This window comes from Rattus rattus, chromosome X, assembly GCF_011064425.1.
Source record: "Rattus rattus isolate New Zealand chromosome X, Rrattus_CSIRO_v1, whole genome shotgun sequence".
Classification (NCBI taxonomy): domain Eukaryota; kingdom Metazoa; phylum Chordata; class Mammalia; order Rodentia; family Muridae; genus Rattus; species Rattus rattus.
Genome location: NC_046172.1, coordinates 43,687,244 through 43,708,335, shown reverse-complemented (window position 1 = coordinate 43,708,335; position 21,092 = coordinate 43,687,244). Strand labels below are relative to the sequence as shown.

General features: G+C 48.0%; 1 pseudogene; it reads left to right on the top strand.

Annotated features, from left to right (window-relative positions):
• The first annotated feature begins 9,855 nt into the window (after positions 1-9,855).
• LOC116887855 lies at positions 9,856-14,848 on the top strand (annotated as a pseudogene).
• Positions 14,849-21,092: the final 6,244 nt, after the last annotated feature.

The window sequence follows — 21,092 nt, the reverse complement described above, 5'->3', positions numbered from 1 at the left end:
ATTAACGTGGAAATGAGTATGATATTACAAATGACATCCAGGTGTAGTGGTACATGCCTGTAATCCCACGTATTCAAGGGACTGAAGAAAGAGTCTCATGAGGTCAGGGACAGTTTGAACAACATAATGAGATTGTCTCATAAACAGAAATGTTGATACAAAAATTGTTCAAAGGAGAACTCAAAGAATTTGTTTAGGCAATAAGGAATGTTGAAATGAATGTTCAAATAGATGCAAAATGATTCAAGAATTAATTGCATTCTAGCAGACAAATCATTTGCATTTCTGTGGTACACATTCATTTGCATTATTATTAGTCTTTTTTTCTTTTTTTACAATTTACAGTTAAATATCTCAAAGTCAATGAGAAGTGGAAATAACCCAGAAAGTTATTATAAAAAATGACACACAGTAAACTTTTTTCAGTTGATTTTAAATTTTCATGATGCTTCACAGAAAGTACATGGTATTTTCTTATGCTAAGGGAAACTGACATCCAGTTATAATTAGCATAAGCTCTCTCTCTCTGTGAATTTGGAATAAGTATTTTTGCATGTGATGACCAATACATGTGTCTTCCTTGTCTCTAATAATTGATAAGAGATGACTGACTTCTTCCTTTTAGAGAGTTGCTACTCAGAAGTGTGGTATTAATTGAGATGTACATTGCTTAGATTATATATTTATATATTAATATATAATTAATATAGATTAGTGTATATTATACTTAGTATAATATGTGTATATTACTTAGAATATATTAATTAGAATAATTTAGGGTTGGAGAGATGGCTCAGTGGTTAAGAGTACTGTCTGCTCTTCCAGAGCTTCCGAGTTCAATTCCCAGCAATCACATGGTGGCTCCCAACCATCTGTAATGAGATCTGATGCCCTCTTCTGGTGTGTCTGAAGAAAGCTACAGTGTACTTACATAAATAAAATAAATGCATCTTTAAAAAAATGATAACTTAGAAAATAGACCCTGACTAAAACTTAAATATAAGGGACCCAGGATCTATAGTAATTAAAAGCTAGCCTATATTTATGTATCAAAATGGTAATATAATGATATCAATAATCTCAAATCATCAACCACAGATTCAATACAGTCTGCAGCAAAATCTCAGCTTCTCCTTCTAAAGAATTTATTCTAAAGGTCACAAGAAAAATCAAAAGACCAAGGAATACTAAAACAGAAAGATACAGTTGGAAGATTCAGACTTTTCTATTTAAAAAAAATGCTATAAAGCTATAGTAAACAATGTTCTAGTGTTCAGACATAAATTTAACTATAGGTTTAGAGAACAGAGTTGAGATTGCTCCCTCCTCAGGATAATAGTAAGACCACACAGAAGAGGAAGAACAGTCTTCCCAATAAATGGTGCTTTGAACAGCTAAGTATTCATATACCAAAGGATGGAACTGGGGGCTAGTGAGGTGACCCAGTGATTCGGGGCATGTATTGCTGCTCATGTAGAGGACAAAAGAAGTTTGGTTCCCAGAATTTACATCATGTGAGTCAGAACTTTCTGTAATTCTTTTATGTATGTGTATACACACACACACACACACACACATACACACACACTTTTTTTACAGTCCAGTTGTTCCCTGTTCACCCCATGTCCACCCTCCCACAGTTCCTTATCCTATTCCTCTCCCCCCCCATCTTCAAGAGGATGCCCCCAGGGGCCTCAAATCTCTCAAGTGTTAGGCAAGTCTCACACTGAGGCCAGACCAGGCAATTCTCTGCTGTTTATGTGTCCAGGGCCAAAGGTCAGCTCATATATACTGCCTGGTTGATAGCTCAGTGTCTGAGAGATTTCATGGGTACAACTTAGTTGAGACTGCCGGTTTTCCTATGGGGTCACCCTCCTCTTCAGCTTCTTCCAGCCTTTCCCTAATTCACCTACAGGGATCCAGACTTCAGTCCAATGTTTGGGTGTAAGTATCTGCATCAGTGACAGTCACCTGCTTGTTAGGCCTCTCAGAGAACAGCCATGCTAGGCTCCTGTCTGTAAGCACAACATAGCATCAGTAATAGTGTCAGGCCTTGGAGCCTCCCCTTGAGATGGATCCCATGTTGGAAAGTCACTGGACTGCTTTTTCCTCAGTCTCTTCTCCATTTTGTCCCTGCAATTCTTTTAGACAGGAACAATTCTGGGTCAGAATTTTTGACTGTGGAATGGCAACTTCATTCTTCCACTTGATACCCTGTCTTTTTACTGAATCTAATAGAAGAGAAAGTGGGAAAGAGCCTCAGACTCATTGGCATGGGGGGGCAGGGTGTGGACTCCCTAATTGATAAATGGAACCTCATGAAACCGAAAAGCTTCTGTAAAAAAAAGACATAATCATTCGAAAAAATTGGCAACCTACAGATGGGAGAAAAAGATCTTCACTAATACCACATCCAATAGAGGGTTAATATCCGGAATACATAAAGAACTTAAGAAGCTAATCTCCCAAACACCAAACAACTCAATCAAAATATGGGATATAGAGCTAAACAGAGAATTTACAACAGAGGAATTGCAAATGGCTGAAAAGCACTTAAAGAAATGTTCAAGTCCTTAGTCATCAGGGAAATGCAAATCAAAACAACCCTGAGATTCCACCTTACACCACTCAGAACGGCTAAGATCAAAATCTCAGGTGACAGCACATGTTGTCGAGGAAAATGGTAAAAGCTGAGGATCAACTCAGGGCCTTGTCGCCATAGTAAAGTGCCCCTACCACTGAGCTAAATCCCAATCAGAGTTGATTTTTAAGGTGGTCAGGGGAGTTTGAGAGGCAGCCTGGGCTACCTGAAATACTGAGTCAGCAAAAAACCCAAAACCCAGACAGGTGGGGGGGAAAGAGGTATTAATTTCCCAGTACTTGAAGTTGAGACAGGCAGATATCTCAGAGTTCAACATCAGTCTTGGTCTACAAAAAATGAATTCAGTCCAGAGAGGGATACAGACTGAGACCCTGTCTTAATAAGAGTAGTAGAGAATGGTGGAAGGGACACATTCTTCACATTGGACAGGTTAGCCCAATTACATGGACAAGTGGAAATAGCCAGCCTGTTAGTAGTACCAGCAGATGTCCTGTAAAATATTAACATTAGTAGGTATCCCTAAGGAGCTCTGTTTGAGATGTACATATGTGCATGTATGAGTACCTGCATGTATGTATGTGCACTATGTTTGTTGTGTAGGATCTGCAGAGGGGAAGAGGGCACAGGATCCCCTGAATACAGAGGGTTGTGAGCAGCCGTGGTGGATGCTGGGAACAGAAGTTATGCGGAAGCAGCATCTCCCTAGCCCTTGACTTATTTTTTGCATTTGTGTTGTGCTTGTCACTCTGTTCTCATATGTTCGTTTTTTCAAGCACCATTTGTAGAAGGAACATTTGCTCATTCCCGCTGGACTGATCATGGCACCTTTGTTAAATCAAAGGCCAAGGACACACGAGTTTATCTGGGGTAACCTTTAGTTCTATACGCTGTTGACTGACATCTGTTGACTGACATCTGTCCTCTCTGGCCACTTGCACACTGTGATTTGTATGTTGTTAGCACCGGATCCTGCATCAAACTGCTTTGATTTCCTGTGGTTCAGTAGTGAATTCTGAAAACAGGAAGTGTTAGACTAGCGCCCATCCCTCTTGACTGGCTGTTTGGTTTGTTTGTGAGATGTCACTGTGTGTAGCCCTGGCTGACCTGGAAGCCATGTGCAGAGCAGCAGGCCTCCTCCTTGGCATGAGTCCTCACAGGCCGTCTTTTTGCAGTTTTTATAACTCCATATGAACTTTAAGACCAGCTTGTTAGGGTCAGGTTTTTTCTGGTCCCCAAGAACAAAACAGTCTGGCTTTTTGTTCTTCCCGCTGTGGGCTTTGTTTCTTTTTCTCTACTTCTGTTATAAAGAGGGAGGTGGCCAACAAGCTCTTTTTAGTCTCAGCACTTGGGGAGGCAGAAGCAGGCAGAGTTTGTTGTGGGGTTCAAGGCCAGCAGGCTCACAGGCAGAGCTACAGAGAAACCCAACTTCAGCCACAATGTGTGTGTGTGTGTGGTTTTGTATACATAATTATACATACACATGTGTGTGTGACACCACCACTGCCTAGATTTATTTTATTAGCTAGCTTATTATTAGTATAAATATTTGCCTGCGTGAACGCATGCACTTTGGGGATGTCATATCCATGAAGGTTTCAGAAAGGTGTTTACTATTCAGGACTGCAGTTGGTGATGGTCATGAGCTACCTTGTGGGTATTTGAGTTAAACCAGAGTCTTCTGCAGGAGCAGCAAGGGTTGTAAACTGCTGAACCATCTGATCTTGGGGGCAGGTGCTGCCCTCACGTGAGGCTCCAGGTGGCCTCCGCCTCTGTGTAGCTGGGGATGACCTTGAACCCCGTCGCCCTCCTGCCTTTCCCTCCAAGTGCTGGATTTCAGGTATGCGCCACTGAACCCGATGTGTGTGAGGCTGAGGGATGGAACCCAGCACTTCACGGGTGGTGGCAAGCCTTCTACTAGCTGAGCCCCCCTCTGGGCTTTCTGGCACAGGTTCTGGACCCACTGTGTGCCTAAGACTGAATGTGTGGGCTTTGGTTTGCTCCATCTTCCAGGTGAACAACCGTGGATCTTCGGCTTCTTTGCCCATCACCACCGTGACGTTTCCTTTTACCCCTCGGTCAGCCTAGTAGTCGTGGAAAGGGGAAAGGAAAGAGGTGGGCTCTTGGTTCCACAGGCCCACTGAGGGCCACCACTCCCCTTCCTCACAGGGCCCCCACTCCCTCTCTGAGGGGCAACCTCGACACTTCTATGTTGTGGTCGATCCTATACCGCTGGTAAAGCCTGCAAGGGACTGGGTGGAATTAAAGGACGTGAGGCCCTAGTTCTCAGGAGGTTCCGGGGTGGGTCCAGTGCTATCACTGCTGGCATCAAGAACCACCCCTAAAAACCACTCACCCATCCAGCGGTGTCTGTTTGCCTTGTCTCTGCTGGGGCATTTCTGGAAGAACTCAGGTCCTGCTGATGCTCAAGCTCACGCTTCTAACCATACTGCCGCATCGCCCCACCTTCAAGAGCACACTGGCCTGTTCTCTGCAATGGTTCTATAAGCAAGCCCTCCAGAGCTTGGGCTGACCACTGATATCAGCAGAGCCTCTGTGCTAGGTCAGCCCCTCAAAACCATAGCCAAATTGGTTGTGAATTTCTAGGCTCTACTTAGCCAGGGGAGGGACAGTGGAGCCTCAGTGGTCCTTTCATTTCTATTCATGGGATAGTAATGGGAATAGTCAAGTCTATACACTTTGTTTTAAAAGAAAATGCTCAAAATGTATAACATGCCTCGCACGGTGACACATGCCGTTGATTCCAGCACTCAAGAAGCCAAGGTAGGTGGACTCTGAGTTTGAAGCCAGCCTAGTCTGCACAGCAAGCATGCCCAGCCAAGGCTTACATGTGAGAGCTCTGCTTTAAAAAAGAATTTTTTTGGGGGTTGGGGATTATCTCAGGTAGAGCGCTAAGCCAGCAAGCGCAATGCCCGGGTCCCCAGCTCAAAAAAAAAAAAAAGAATTTTTTTTTTCAAAAATAATCAAACTCAATTTGATTAAAACTCACAGGATGGCCAGCACTTGAGAAAGGGAAATCCCTGAGTTTGACAAGGCTCACTCTGGTCTCACAGAGTTTCATTTTTGAAAAAACCAAAAAAAAAAAAAAAAAAAGAGAGAGAGAGAGAGAGAGAAGAAAACCTCCCAGGGCAGCCTGCTACCTTCCTCCTCCTTCCCCCAGTGCATCGTTAGGTGCCATAGCCTTTACCAGCTATGTGTTGCTGGCTGGCACAGACTGCTAGCATTAGGCTGGTTACCTTCCTCAAGTGGGCTGAAGAAAAGTGCAGTAACAGTGGCCCAAAGAATCACTGCCTCAGTAGCATCAGCCTAGGTTCCCAGCTGCCGGACCTGGTTCTCCCCAAGGCCACCTCCTCTGGATGGATGCTGGTCCACACAGGGTTGACTGGGTTCTCTGGTCTGTGATGGATAACCTGAGGGGGAAGGGAGAATTCACCTCATATACATTAGCTATGTTAATCTCCCATTTGCTGAAGCCCTTCTGTAGATTCTTCTTCCCTTTGGGGAGGGAAGGACTTGGAGACAGGTTCTGTAAGCCTGACTGTCGAGAACCTGATATATATGTTCAGGGTGCCTGAACCTCACAGAGATACTGGGCCCAAGGCCTCTTTCTCCTCAAGTGCTGGATTGGAAGGCCAGTCAATATATGTGGCTCTCTATTCTTTAGGAGACAGGGTCTCACCATGTAACTCTGTCCTCGAACTCGCTATGTTGACCGGCCTGGCCCTGCTCTTCTCGCTGCAGGAGACCAAAGGCATGTGCCACCCCTGAACTTCCCTCATTCAGCCAGGCATCTGCAAAGCTCCACTAAACCTCAGAATTTCCCTATCGCTTTTGGTGTACACAGGAAGGAGAGGTTCTGCAACCTCTTCCTCCCCAAACAATCACCAATTAACTATGGCTTTAACTATCTCGTTTAGAGGGCCCAGGTGGGTCCTCACTGGCCCAGCTGGGACTATTCCACTGCTCCCAGAACTCCTGGGGGCCTGACACCATTTGACAAAAAGAGCCTCACCTCCCCTGGCCATCCTTTCCTCAAAATCTCCCAGGCCCCGGGTCTCCCTGGATCTTTCTCCTGAACTCCTGCTCAGCCCACTCCTTCTGGCTCTCCCAAAATGCTCCAACACCCTCCAAATCCCTCTCAGTGTGCTGGTTTCTACAGCACCCAAGCTTCTGGTACTGCCACTCCCAGGAGGAGCTGGTGTCAGGAGCAAAAAGCTTGGGATCAGGGAAAGTGGCAGGGAGGAGGATGGACAGTGCATCTCCTAAAACTCTTTGTGTCCCCACTACCAATTAAATTGCAAGGAAGGCCACACCAAAAAAGAGCAGAGGGAGACATTAAGCCATACCTCCAGGACAGAGAATGTAAGGGACCCCAGGAGGGCAGCTGGGGACAGGGGTGGTCAGGGGGAGGTGGGGTGTAAGGACCCAGGAGAGCTGCTAAGGGGTTGCAGTGCAACCAGGAGACACACAAAGGCTACAGTTGCTTCCGCCTAATCTCGTTCCAGGACTCCTCCTTCCCCTTTTCTCTCCTAATTCGCTTTTCTTTCCTCTCAGTCCTGGAAGGTATTGGAGCCCTGGCTCCCCTGGGCCCCCGGGCGTGCCACACCTCCAGCACACCCACCCCACGTTCTAGCAGCTCACAACTCGCCGGATCGGGTCCCTTCGCCCTTCACAGACAGGAGCCGTCGATCCTGCGTCTCTGTCCCCACACCCCACTGCACGCTTCTGCTGGCCACTGACCTGGAGGCAGCCCAGCCCAGCGAGACGCACCAGGTAATAAGTGGCCTGTGTTCGGAGTTCTGGATGCTGAGAGAAGTTAGCTGTGAAGAATAAGGTCAGGTGTGCAGTTCTTACAGTGTGAAACAATGTGGGAAATCCTTACCAAAACATAAATTTCTGTGCACTTGGTCTGAAAGAATGGGGAGCAGGGGAGCTTTATATGGAGCCATGGACCAGGGGTATATTTTGAAGGTCATAGAGATTCATTGGTGGGGGCCTTTGAGCCTCAAGACCACAGGGAATCTTTGGTTAACATTTGCTGGGGTCAGTTCCACAAATTGGGAGGGAGGGGTTCCAAGGCCACAGCATGAATGCCAAGAGCTCCTTCCAGGCAGGCAGGAGTGGTGCCTTAGTTCTCCTCCTAGCTTCCTCTCACCTCTGGACTCTGTCTGTTTTCTCTCTCCCCACCTTCCCTCTCCCCTTTCCCGGATCATAACATCCCCTCTACAGCCCCTTCCCCCATCTGATGAGAGTCGACGATTAGAAACCTGGGAGGGCAGACGCAAGCTCCTCCTACAACTTGCAACCCACTCCACATTTTTTTTTCTTCCTCTTTCTTGAACTAATAAGCGTTGTGTTCTAAATAGCCTAATACTTTGTAGCTTTTTCTACTACAGAAGACACCCCCTATACCCCGACCTGTGCTATGATACTTCCCACAGACAGGCTGCCTGTTCCCAGATCTCGGCTAAATGGTTCCTCACTGACCTTTAGAGAAGCACACTCTGCTTATGGTCAGACTCATGACCACCAGAGATCCCAGGCCTCCTCTGCCAAGGGGAACCTTAAGGGGTGTCCTGCCAGTGGATTAAATCCTCCACAGTACCACTCAGTAGCTCTAATCCTGCATCTTCCTGCCAAACAACCTGCCCTTTTAGTCTGACAATGGTTTCAGAGCAGAAGTTCGTGCTGGTAGGACCAGGGGTATTCAATGTTGCTAAACTTACCCTATGAAAGTGTTATGTAGGATATGTCATTATACATTGGGGCTCTTGCTGAGATTACTAAGACTCAATTCTTTGTTCTCAGATAAGCTGAGTCGTCTCTAAGTACTAGATCTCAAACACTCCAGGACCACTTAGCTGGGTCTCTGAAGATAAGCCTGGTTCTTTAGATCCCTGAATCCCTGCTGTCCTCCTGCCTCCCTAAGTAAATAAACCCCAGAGAGTCTTGAGATGAGATGGGACCACCCCTTGCCCCTGCCCTTCTTTTTCCTTCCTAGCAAGAGCCTCCTTCCCTGCTTTCCATGCAGGGTATAGGGGGACCCCTCTTCCCTCCCCACACCGCCCTCTAAATGCATTAGATCAGGTGCCTCACTGTGTCCTTTAAGTCCTTGAGCAGGACCTCCCTCCCTCCCTTACTCCTTCCCTGACTCTTTTTCCCTCTCAGTGTTGTCTCAATAAAGTGTGGGTTCTTCTTGTGTTTTCTAAATTGACATTTCATGAAAAACACCTTATGGTTTCAGCTTTGTTTGTGCTTCATGCTCTTCTTGGGGTTCAGTAGTTCTCTACCTCTTAATCTTCAGTTGTGAGACCTGCAGCAGAGCCAAAGCCCAGGACCCTTCTGAGTCTGCCTCTCCCACATTTATTGCCAGTTCTATTCTAGAGTTGCAATGGCTCTGTGGGGAACCTCTCCTACTAATTTGGGAGCCTTAGGTCCCCCACACCCAACAACATATCTCCCTTCCCTGGCACAGTGATAAGGTGTGGATTTGTTGGGAGCTTAGCCCACTAGCCTCAGGACTGTTTCTGGGTCCCTCTCCTTTCTCCTACTCTCTGACCTCATGTCTGTACCATAAACCGCGTACTCTTGAAAGACAGTCCTGCCTGTCCACCAATCCTCAGGGAGTAGCCGGGCATGGTGGCTCATGCCTTAATCCCAACCCTTGGGAGGCAGCAGGTGAGGCAGATCCTGATAAGAATTTGAAGATAACCCACATAGCAAGTTGCAGTCCAGCCAAGGCACCTGGCTTTAAAGGCTGTCATTTGAATAATAATAATAGTAATAGTATTAATTAACAGCAGCCAACAAGGTTGATCATCTCCTAGGAGCTGCCTTCCTCTGCTACTGTGGCCTGGAGATTTCTTATATTTAAGAGAATCATATTAAAGGGAATCAGACATTTTTGGACACCATGGTTCTACAAGCCCTTTCTGCATGCCTCAGTATTTTTTATGACAATCAAATGACATAATGAGATGACATCACACCCAGCCCATTAGAATAAGGCAACACAGCAGGATGGTATAGCCCTCCCCATCTTTGCTAGGAACAACCTTTGGACAAGAGCCCTGTGGGGTGGTAGCTGCCTCTCTTTCACCTTTGTTCCCTGCTATTCCTCTTTTTCTCCTCTGACCCTCCATACCACCTTTCATCCTGAGCCTCTTCCCCTTCATCTCCCATTTCTTCAGGGGAGACTCTGGGGGCTGCAGCCCAAAAGCTGCCACCAAGCCGCCATGGGGGATTCAATACATTCCTGGGTACAGGTAAGTAGTCACTTTTTCTTATTCTCCAATCATTAACAGGTCACACACACACTACAGTGAAACTCCCTAGATGCCTGGTATTTCCACAGGCAACCAAGAACTGGAAGCAGGGGAACAGGAAGCAGAGGATAGGTGAGGTCTACACCTCCCCTCAACAGCTACCAGCACCTTCTGACACTGCCTAACATTCCTTTCAGATGCTTCCTCTCCTAAGTTGTGTGGAACTGGATACCAGTTTTTCCACACATCTTTTCTACCTAACATCGGATAAAGCCTTCTTCCTTGTGGGGTTTGAACTCTGGTGCTTCCTCTGCCATGCTCTGAGTACTGAAGTTTGGACACAGTGTTAACTGTCCCAGCCTTCTAACCCAGCAGGTGATGCAGGAGCAGATAAACCTGGCACAGCATGCGCACACCCTTGAAGAACCTCAACTATAACTCCCTTTAGCAGCTCTAACACAGCCATCTCCCTGCCCATCAGGTTGACCAGTGAGGATCAGGTCTTCCCAAAGGATGGGTCTGAGGGAGGAACCCACGCTACAGTTGTTCCAAGGGCCCAGGGCTCCACCCGGCCCAGTCCTGGATGGTGGGTGGGACATACTGGAATGCCAGGGTCATTCTGAAACCTGCAGGAACGCCGCAACACATTACTTTGGTGACCAATACAACCAAAAGCATGGCCCTCATAATGGATGTACTCATTCATTCATTCATTCAACAAGGCCTTGTCAGCTTCAGATCCTTTGTATCTTATTTTTAACCAGAGCAATAAAAATATTTATTTGTTATCAATATAGCTACTGAAAAAAAAAAGTGACTTGTCATTACTTTAGCATGCCCCTCAATCTCAATTAAACCATTCAGTCCTGCCTTCCCTCATTCCTTGCCAGGCCTGACGAAAAGAGACTTGCAGGTGGTGCCCTGGGACGTTCCGGCCCGCCAGGTCAGGGGCTACTCCGCGTAGCGGCGTCTGGGCTGCTGCGGGACCGCCAGCAGGCGCACGGTGTCTCCGTTCCCCTCCCCAGCCCCGGCCCCCTCCCTCCCTTTCCCTTCACGAAGCCGGCTCCGGGGCGCGCTGCCTGGAGAGGAAGACGGGACGCAGGAGGCGCCCTCTCACCCCCAGAACACCATGCTGCAAACGAGCCCGGAGCCGCCCGGCGCCTCTGGTTTCCTGCCCCGCGCCTACCAGGTGCGACCCCAGGTGAGGCGTCGGCGGGCGGCTTGGGCAGCGGAGGGCGGGCGAAGGCCCTCCTCAGGGCTGGGCGAGGGCGGGGCGCCGGGCCGCGCAGGCGCAGAGGCCCCCGCCGCCCCTTCCCACCCGTGCACTGCACGCGCCAGGGGGCGCAGGGTCTCAGAGGGCTAATGTCCCCAATGAGGTACGTGGGCAGCGTCGTGTGAGGCGCGTCTCCGCCCCTGCCCTACCGTTCGCGTTACCTGTGCCCGGAGGTGACTTGAAGGGCAGGCGGAGAGGGGCCGGAACCTGGGCCTGTGGTGCACCTGCAGAACGGTCCTGTTCGCAAGGCTTGTCCGCTGCACCCGGTACGGCGGGCGCACAGCCACGCCCCCGACGGGAAGGCCCTGGAGGGCTGGGCAAGGTCGGGAACCCCCCCCGGGGTTTCCTTAAGTGCCGGGGACTTGGAATCAATCAGGCTTGACCCAGGTGACTGCCATCTGCAGTAACAGCGTTAGTGACAGAGTTCACCCTACGGCCAGTCGGCCCGATTGTCATTTTAATGGGCCGAAAATTATCATCTATATGTAATATATAATGATACTACCTTATGGGTGATGAAGCTTAATTTATATGCACCGTCCTGTATATAGGCCTCCTCATTTTTACAGGAAACCGAGGCAGGGAAAGTGCCAGAGGGATTTCCAACAAGTCAACACAAAATTATTCATACCTTCACCTGGATCCTCTTACCCCTGGCACAACTGTTTCCAGAGTCAAGGATACAAAGTTATAGATCACACACCCCTTTCTCCCAGCATGGGCAATAAAACTTGTCCTTCATCATTCCACGAGAGACACATTCTTTGCAGAACTCGTCTCAGTAATGATAGGATCGTAAATATAAGTGCTTTCTAAATGGGGGAAGGTGGCAGTGGTGCTGTTGTCCTCTGGCACCCTTTCCTCATGTCTTCATTGAAGGTAGAGATGAGCATCTCTTTCCTCTGGTAAACTCTCTTTAGGTAGGAGCAGGTAGGATTGGAGGCTTAACAGCCCAGCTCAGATGAAGGAGCGTTTGCTTGATTTTGTTTGTTTTTTTTTGTTTTGTTTTTGTTTTGTTTTTAAAACTAGCCTCTGTGTAAAGCCCTGGTTGGCCTGGAACCCATGAGCAGCCTTGTCTCAGCCCCTGGTACCACCATGCTTAGACATCTGGTTTTTTTCTTTCTGTTCTCTTTCCCCAGGACCAGCTCTCTCCTCGCCAATACCATTTCCCACCCCTATGGCCCCCCTCCCTCCACCGACTTCTCCATCTTTTTCCCCTTCATGGGTCACTACCACCCCATCCTCCTACCAACCCTCTTCTTCCACCCTCTCTCAGGTCCAGGTTCTCAACTCATTGAGTACGGTTCTTCTTCTGAGAAAGAGGGAGGAGGGACCAGGACCTGACCTACACAGTGGGGAGTTGCCTGGATGGGCAGGAGCCTTTTTTGAGGGACCTCCTGCCCCCCATCCTGGGGCTGTGATACCTTTCCAAGCCCTGGGACTTCCCACCCTTCTCTACCACTCCATCAGAGATCAGAGTATGGAGGAACACCTGGCTGTCATGCATGAGAGACTAAGACTAGAGGTGAGCAGCTCATCTATCTGTAGCAGGAAAATGGAGACTGGTCAATTAACTTTGTCTTGGTAACATGAGATGGCGTGAAGCCATGCCACATGAGATACCTTCCCTGAGAAAAGTTTGTCCCTATTTGAATTAAGGGGCTGTTAATTGGAAATGACGTTTCACTTGGGGGAGGTTGCGGGAGGATGTTAGAAGACCAAAATAGAGTAACGGAGGAGCCTAAACTGGGGACTTTTCGGGAGGTTGAGGGAAGAGGATTCCAAGTTCAAGGCCAGATTGGGCCACACCCTGTCTCAAATATTTACATGTATCCTCAAACCAGATCTTCTTCCCTACTGAGTCCACTGGTCCTTTTCTTCCACCTAGCTTCCCACCCTTTTCCTCCATCTCCCATGACTACACCATATACTCAATGGATGGAATTTATCAATGAGATCCTGAACATTCTTAATTCAAGTGAGAGTTGGGACGAGGGAGGAGAAGAGGACCCTTGCTAAATAAATATTTGGCCTTGTTCCAGGAGAAGGTTCCATGTTTGAGACCATCCCCCAACCTCCTCCCACCCCCCCCACTCTTAATAATAACCTTAAGTATAAGCGGTTCTGTAGTCCTGATACCTCTGTCCTTTGATTCTCACATTTGGACATTTTATTATATGTCCCTGACCTTTGTCAGCTTCTGGTTTGGAACTATTTTTATAGTTCAGCCCTGGAGATTCACAGCTGACCCACACCCTGAGAACTGGACCCCATAAGCCCGCTGGCTTGATAGGTCTGCCTGCACACATGCTGTTCCTGCATTCTACAGGGCGTGATAAGGAGGATCTCCACGGGTAAGAGGGAGGGCGGAACACTGTGGCCCTGTAGGAGGGAAGGCTGAACACAGTGACTTGCTTTCCCAGCAGTCCTTTCTTTATTCTGATTTGGCTGTTTCCCAGGGTGTAGACATTTTTTAGTCTATTATGTCCGTGTGCATGTGGTAGTGCACCTAGAGCAAATAAATGAGCATTCAGAAGAAAGCATAGAGCATGAGTCCTCTCCCACTGCATTTTGGGGATTGAACTCAGGTCTTCAGGCTTTCCTGCAAGTACCTGTACAACCATCTCAGTGGCTCAGCCTGCTTTCCTCAAAATAGTGGATTTTTTGTGTCTATTAAGAAATTGTTCCTGACTTTGAGTTTCTTGTGTTTCCTTTGGACCTGACGGAGACAAGTACTTGGTTGTCGAACAAATAACTTCCTGGAGGATCAGGGAGCAAGGCCAGCCTAGGCTGCACATGAAACCCACCCTCAGAACCAAATGAACAAAACACTTGTGTCCTGGTTAGCTCTAAGTAAAAGTACATGGTTTAAGTTTCCTGGCTGGCGCATCCCCAAAACTGTTAGGGCTCCCAGCCTCAACATTGTACTGAAGCATGTAAAATGACTGATATCTGGGCTGGTGAGATGGTTCACTCCGTAAGGAAAAAGTGCTTACCCCTCGAGCCTGACAAACCTCCGTTCAGTACCTGGAACCCATGATGGAGGAGAGGACTGTTTATGTCTTTTCGTCGTAGATTACATTTACCACCCACAACTGTAAAATGGGTCGTGGTTCAACAACTTTGCTGCACAAAGGGAACACATTTGAGGCCCTCTGTGCCAATGACACTCTGATTGTGTTATTTAATTCAGCCTGAGCATTAGTTCCCCAGGTGGCTGGGTGCAGTGGTGTGTTTTGACAGTCCTGTTGTTGAAGCTGAAGTCAGCCTCCAGCTGGGTGCGAGATCCTATCTCAGATAAAGCAACTCACCTGATGACCTAATGGCACAGCAGACTTTAGGAACTCGTTTTAACAAGTACCTGAGTTAAGCTTTAGGGCAGCTTACCTCTCTCAGAAAAACCTCTCCCTTTCTGTAGGACCTTTGATGCCTTTTTTTCCACCTTCTACCTGAATTCCAGTGCCTTTATTTGTCGCCATCACCTGGACCAGTGTGAGTGCTGGGCCTGGGTTGGGAGGGTGAAGGATAGAGCATGTCCGTGTTCCTCCCAGCCTCCATGAACCTGTCTCTGCAGCTGATGCCTTCACACTCCCCACCATCAACGCCTGTGAAAAAGCTGCACTTGTGGAGCCCCAGGCCCTGGGGCTGTCAGAACCTGAGCCCAGCTTACACCTGTGCTCAAGGCCCTGATCCAGACTTGGGTGAGGCCACACTGAAGGCTACTACACGCACAAAAAGGAGGTGGAGGTAGCCAGGATGTCGTGCTGCCAGCTGCCGCCCTCCACTCTCCTTCTTCTTCCCATCATGCTGTGCCTTTGGCTGTGTAATTTAACGTGTAAATAATAAAGTTTAAGCAATATATAGGGGTGGATTTTCCATGTCACTTTCTCTGGGTCCCAAAATTCCACACAGTTCATTCCAAAAATAATTTTATTTATAGATATTAAATAAAGTATGGAAAGAAGAAAAAAAAGAGCTGTGAGGCACAGTCATGTCACTGTTCAACCTTGTGCTCTTCTCGTGTCTTGCCGACTTTTTTTGGGCATTTTCTTATGGGATCTTCTAGCTCCTTGGCCTTATAGTAGTGGGGGAGCCACTTCCTAAAAGCCAGTTCTTTAGATCTCAATACCTGTAAGAGGGAGGGAGCAGAAATCAGTAGGCTCCTTTACTTCCAAAAAAGACACTTGGCTGCTTCTTCCATAACAGGGCAGACTGGCCTGGACATGCTTACCAAGGGAAGTGAGCCGGAGAAAGACCCGCAAGGGTCACCCTCATGGCCATGCCTGTGTGGCCCCAGAACTTGGTGCACATTTTATTTATTCTAGAACCAAGGACTCATGCTTGCTGCACAAGCATTTCCTCAGCTCTCCCTCTATTTAGTCCATAATTTAAAATTTTTTATGTATATGGGTGTTTGCCTGCACATATGTCTGTAAATCCGCCAGATCCCTGGAACTGGGTTCAAGGCAGGTGGGCCACCATGTGGATGCTGGGAGTTGAACCTGGCTTCTGTGGAGAAAACGACAGCCAGGTGCTCTTGACTGAGGGACTCTTCTCTTGGTTCTGTGTATGTGTAAATGCATGAGTACAGGCCTGCAGAGGCCACAAGGAAGACAGGATCCCGGGCAGCTGCAGTAAGGGCAGCTCCTGAACTGCCTACCGTGTAGGGTGCTGCGCTGACAACTGGGACCTCTGCAAGGACAGAGTGCCTAAAGCACTGAGCCATCTCCTCCACCCTCACACTTTTATTTTAGAAGTGTCTATGTTGCCCCATAGACTCTGAATGTAGACCTCCTGCCTCACCTTGAGTACCACCTCAGACAGACCTACATCAGCAGCCCAGCTTCAACTATTTTTTAAGATTTATTTATTTACTCTGTATAAGTACACTGTGGCCAAGTATTCAGACACACCAGAAGAGGGGGCACCAGATTTCATTACAGATGAAAATATTTTTACTAAAATGATTTACAATTCTCAGATCTAGACACTTTACTAGAAAAAAGATTTTTATATTTACTTGCATGGTGCTGAGGACCTTGAGCTACATCCCAAATTTACATTAAATCTGTTTATAGGGGTTGGGGATTTAGCTCAGTGGTAGAGTGCTTGCCTAGCACCTGTTAAGGGCCCTGGGTTTGGAGTCCTCAAAAAAAGAAAAAAAAAATCTGATTTATATTTAATTACATCTGACCCTATCTTACACTAAGGACCTTGTTTCATGCCAGTCCCGTTAATATGAATTGAACCTAAAATGCCAGCATTTGTCTCCCAGTCCTACCATCTGAACGAAAGCAGGAACCTTACCTGTCTCCATGCGATTCCTTTGTGGTCAAGACAATCATGGAGCAGCCATGGCCTGGCTGTTGTTCAAAAGAGAGGAGTTGGGATGAATAAACACTGTCTGCTGCTGCTTCACCTGCGGTAGCCACTCCGAGTCCAGCCTTGCTGTGTGGTAAAAAATAACCTGAAGTGATGGGCCTCAAGGATCAGGCAGCAAGAAAACAGGTCAGGCACCACTGGGGCCTTATTTCTCCCACGCCTGAGATCAGGTTTCCAGAGAACTAACAAGGTGGGGAGGAACTTGAAGAACCCAATTGATGTGCCTATAGGGAAGAATGGGTCCAATAAATAATACCAGGAGAGAGCTCAGCAGGAAGCTGCTGTGAGCTCCCTCAGTGGGATTCAAGAAACGCTTAATCTGGAGGTGTGGTGGATGTGAATGAATGGTGTGTTAACAGTTTCCTGTGAGTTTGAAACATACCACCTTGCTTTTAAACTGGAAGGTAAAACAACTCAAAACAACTAAGAGTTCAAAAACTGACCAGATTCACTAGGACCCCCTGGCCAGAGAAAGCAATAAATGTTGTAATCTGTCCCCCTCAGACAACCAAACTGCAAAAATTCTTGAGATCTGACTAGCTGCTTAGAAGAAACAGAAACCAATGAAAATAGCTAAAAGAGGTTTAGGATCAACCAAGTCACTTGGAAAGGACACTATCCAACCTGTTGAAGAGCCTGAAGCTGTGCAATATGATCCAGGCTCCCTAGCTTTTTATGAGCTGCCACCTATAATGGGGTGGGCTTTGGTGATGCTGTCTTTGAGGCATTTCTGCTTCTGTAGTAACCCAGTAATCCCTCATCCATATTCCTGTAAGTTCAAACAAAACTCATTAGTTCATAAGGAGCTTAGGTGCATTTGTGCTTTACAGTGTTGTGGGCTCCTATCTGGGTGAGAGATCATGCCGCATCTCCCCAGGAAAAGTTTGTTACAACCAAAGTGACTCCTGCAGGTTGATCATTGCCTTATACATGTGCATATATATTTATGTGTGTGTGTGTGTGTGTGTGTGTGTGTGTGTGTGTGTGTGTGTGTGTGTGTGTGTGTGTGTGTGTATAACATATGAATGAAGGAAAAACAGAATACCGGGTGGTGTGGCCCTTGCAGGAAGCAGAAGCAGGTGGATCTCAAACTTTGGGTCAGGCCTACAGAGTACAGGTTCAGGACAGCCAGGGCTACACAAAAGAGACCTTGTTTTGTAAAAAACAAAAGAGACAAAGAGGAAAAAAAATTAACAATATCAAAAACACTAAGCCTTTACTTTCCCGAGGCGTAGTCACCTTGGCAGAATCAAGCCTTCCAGCTCAAGGCCCTCTAGTTGTTCCACTTGTCCCGGGCTCGGCGCATGGATCTAGACCTTCACGAAATTTTCGCAGCACCACTGGGAAGAGTAGCCGCTCTCTGCCTGTGAGATTAAAGTACCAAAGTACCGCTGGGACTCAAGTCCCCCAGACTTCCAAATCTCCATGTAGTGAGCCTCGTGTACACATTCAGCAGAACAGAGTGGTCCCCACCAGTGAGGAAAAGTTGACATTTCCAGCATGGACAACGCATATCCTTAGGCCCAGTAGAAGTGGAATTGTTGAACAGCACCCTTTGTACGGTCAGGATCTCTTCTGAACAGCTATACAGCAGCAGGCAGGCAGGAAGGATGAAAGTCCATAGGGAAACACATGAGAGCAGACACAGAGATCTGATCTCAAACACAGCAGAAGGAACATCTTTCTACAGACTTATTTTTTGGGGTTGGAGTTGCTCAGTGGTAGAGGCTTGCCCTATAGCAAGCTAAGGCCCTGATTTGATTCTCGGCTGGGAGGTGGGATGAGGGGCAGGGGAGGAGACAAAAATAACAAAAAAAAAAAAAAAAAAAGCAAAACCAAAAGTAACTAAATGTTTGGCCTGTGTGCATATCTGTGTGCCACATGCCTGTGGAAGCACGAACAGCTGGAGTTACATGATTGAGAACTGAACTCGGATGCACTGCAAGGCAATTAGTGTATTTTTGTGACAGCATCTTTTTCAGACTGGGGACAAACCCAGGGCCATGCTTCCCCCCAAACACAGTGCTCTATGAGCCTAAATCCCCAACCCCCAATGACATCTTTTAAGGTGATTCATACAGACTATCTAGCTCTATTCTGACCTTGGAAGTCATGTTTCAGTAGCAACTTCTTTTCACACACAGGAGGTCTTTATTCCATTCCGGTCCTGGGTTTTTATTTTGTTAACTATGGTTGGTTTTGAGAAGCAGCGCCTCTCGCCTGTTCCTAGCTGGCAGGGCCTCCCAGGGGTGTCGTCTCGTCTGCCTCTGCCTCTGTCTGTGCTACTGACTGCTGGTCCCTGGGTTGTATCACACTGTTAACCATTTGTACCACAGCCATCACTATCAAGTGGGGCAGTGGTTCCGCGTGGGCCTCATAAGGGATGGTAAAACTAACTAAATAATATTTATTTAAAAAACAAACAAACAAAACAGTAACATCTGTGATGAAGAACCAGAGAGGATACTTGAGACCGAGGAAGCACGTACAGTTTGTATAGGAACTAGGTGGGTAGGTAGGAAGACTTTGCCTTACTTCTCAGGCCAAGATCATTTTAAAGACAACCTCGGATCCACGGGCAGCTCTGCTGTCTGACCAGACTGAGGGAAGAGGAAAGGTGAGGTCCATTCCCTCAACTTCCTTCCACACCACTCCAGGAGTCCTTACGCACCGGCATCACCAAAGGGTCCCTGGGGCCAGTTTTTTACTGCATCCCAGCCCCGGTGCAGCTCACCCGTGGTGAGCTCTCCAAAACAGATTGAGGCACAAGTGCTATAAGAGATTGGTCAAAGCCAGCAGCAGGGGTCTCATGTGGTGGCGGGTCCAGAAAGTCAAAGTCATCAATTCGTGGGATCCTGGGGGAAGGAATAAAGAATGGGTGAGTCCTGCATAGCCTCAGTAACCCCAGTGTCCCAGCAGGAGGACTCAGGCGCCTGGTCCCACCTAAGCTCTTTGCTTGGGGAGCACCATTCTTGAGCTAGTCCTCTGGATCCTGGGGCATGGTCTCCTCCAGCTCATGCTGGTAGGCCCAGGCTGTATACAGGCGGGCTTGCTTCCTGCAGCCACTCGAGCCTGCACAGCCCGGCTCCCGCTGATTGGCTGAGCCTAGAAAGGAAGGAGAGGTACAGGCATGAGTCAGAGTGTTATGGAAAAAATATGCTATCCATCCTGAAACTACTTGGGAATCAAGCTTTCTCTCTGAGGGACAGTGTGTCTCCTCCTCTACCTCAGGAGGCGTAAGCTGACCTTGCTGCAGGAGTGTGTGGCGACTCCACCTGTTCGAGGTTTGCTTGGCTCTTCTGCTTGCAGAACCCTGGATCCAACACATAAATGATGCCTTGATGGTGAGGGAAGTTTCTGCAATGTTTGTTGCCTGACCACTAAGTGAGAGAGGACAAGTCACCCAGGGACCCAGCCCACCTGAAGTCCAAGAAAGCGGATACAGTGAGGTAAGACAAGAGGAAGGCAGTGTTCAAGGAGTCATGGGAGAGGGGGTGACAGGTGGGATAGCAGTCAGCGAGGGCACAGAGGGCTGCCGAATATAGATAGGAGTTACATTCTTGAGAGTGGAAGAGTGTCCACTCTCTCCTCCACACATGCCCAGTGGCTCCTTCTCCCGCTCCTACAGTGGTACATCTCCTCACTTGCATCTCCCAGCAGCCTCCTACACACAGCATGCAGTACCCTTTAAACATATGAACATGCCTCACACCTCACCTGTGCTTGTCCTACTATAAGTGCTCTTCCTTCTGTGAGATGCTCTCACTAGCTCTCCCCTCAGCAGGCAATCTCTCCTCAGCCCTTTGTGGAGCAGCCTCCCACCACTAGGAAAAGCCTTGTGCTCTCCCTTCTCAGACTTGTGCTGCAGTCTTCCTGCGCTAGCTGAAACTGAGGCAGCCTCACATGCAGGCTCATCCCAGCATCAGACTATAAGTCCTATTGGACACATCTGGATCCTCATAGCCCCCTCCCATGCAGGCGATATTTTTGGGTGCTGGCAGCAGGAGCTCACATGGGTGGTACTTGACCACTGTTGGCCCAGACCCCGTACATCAGTGTCTATTAAGTCGTATCTCTAAAACCCTGGGTTGCCATTTGCCTATCTGAAGTCCCGAATACTACATGTAGCTCTGTCTGGCCTTCAGCTGAGTAGCTTTGTCTGTGGAAAACTCCCAACTCCTCCTCGGGCTACCTCGGCCTCCTCCTGGGACTTTATTATTTTCCTCAAGATCACTTAAGTTACCTTGACCTGGCATACACTGAACTAGCTTACTATCTGGGCTAATGCTGATTTATCTCTCTCCAGCTGAAAGGCAGGGCTTCCCTCAGCTGTGTCCAAACAGCCAGGCAAACAACACAGAACAAAGGGGCAACATATGCCCCTTGCTTGGCCATGTGGTAGGTTCTCCCACTGACCTTCCGGGCCCAGGCGTGGGGCTGGAAGATCGAGCCTGCATGTCGGGAGGCAGGTTGGCATAAATAAGGCAGCACCAGAGCTCCCGGATCTTGGGTGCAGTCTCGGCAGCCAGATACTAGGAGCATCTGGGCAGCC